This window comes from Arachis duranensis, chromosome 3 (assembly GCF_000817695.3).
Source record: "Arachis duranensis cultivar V14167 chromosome 3, aradu.V14167.gnm2.J7QH, whole genome shotgun sequence".
NCBI lineage: Eukaryota > Viridiplantae > Streptophyta > Magnoliopsida > Fabales > Fabaceae > Arachis > Arachis duranensis.
Window position 1 is genome coordinate 95,522,744 of NC_029774.3, and position 916 is coordinate 95,523,659.

Sequence of the window (916 nt, forward strand, 5' to 3'; positions counted from 1 at the left end):
GGAAGCATCGCACATGATTTCAAATGGCTGGTGATGCCAAGGCATCTTAGGCTAGTTTCACTAGCATTTTTCTGTTAGTTTTAGTTGTTTTATGCATTTTCTTGAGCTTAAAGTAACCAAGAATGGTTAAATGAACAACAAGCAATGAATCATCCAAACATTATGATTTTGATGCAAATTCCATGAGTTTTTAGTGATATTACTTGAATGCTATGAATGGATGAATTCTCATGAAATTTTGCAAGACTTTGATGCAATTGTTTGGATGATTTCAGGGAAGAGAGGCTAGGCAAGGAAGAAACAAAATCAATGAAGGAAGCTTGAAATTCAAATAGGACGTTTAAGCTCTAGTTTAAGCCTAAACTGGAGCTTAAACGCCAAAATCATGAGAAGAGAGGAAATGCTGTAACTGGCGTTTAACCTCCAGTTTGACCTTAAACTGGAAGTTAAACGCCAGAATGAGAAAGGGCACTAAGAAGCATTCCACGTTTAACCTCTAGTTTGACCTTAAACTGGAGGTTAAACGCCAGAATGATGATTTGAACCAAGGGAGCATTCCACGTTTAACCTCTAGTTTAACCTTAAACTAGAGGTTAAACGTGTTCGACACCTTCTCCTCACCAAGAAGCATTTCCACGTTTAACCTCCAGTTTAACCTCAAACTGGAGGTTAAACGTGTTCGATGGTCATTCTCCTCCAGGGTGTGTTCTTCATTTCCAAGTTTAACCTCCAGTTTAACCTCAAACTGGAGGTTAAACGTGTTCGATCCAAATGGCCTCCAGGGGTTGCTTTCTTCATTTCCAAGTTTAACCTCCAGTTTAACCTCAAACTAAAGGTTAAACGCCAGAATGAGAATGGCACCAAGGGAGTGATTCCACGTTTAACCTCCAGTTTGACCTCAAACTGGAGGTTAAAC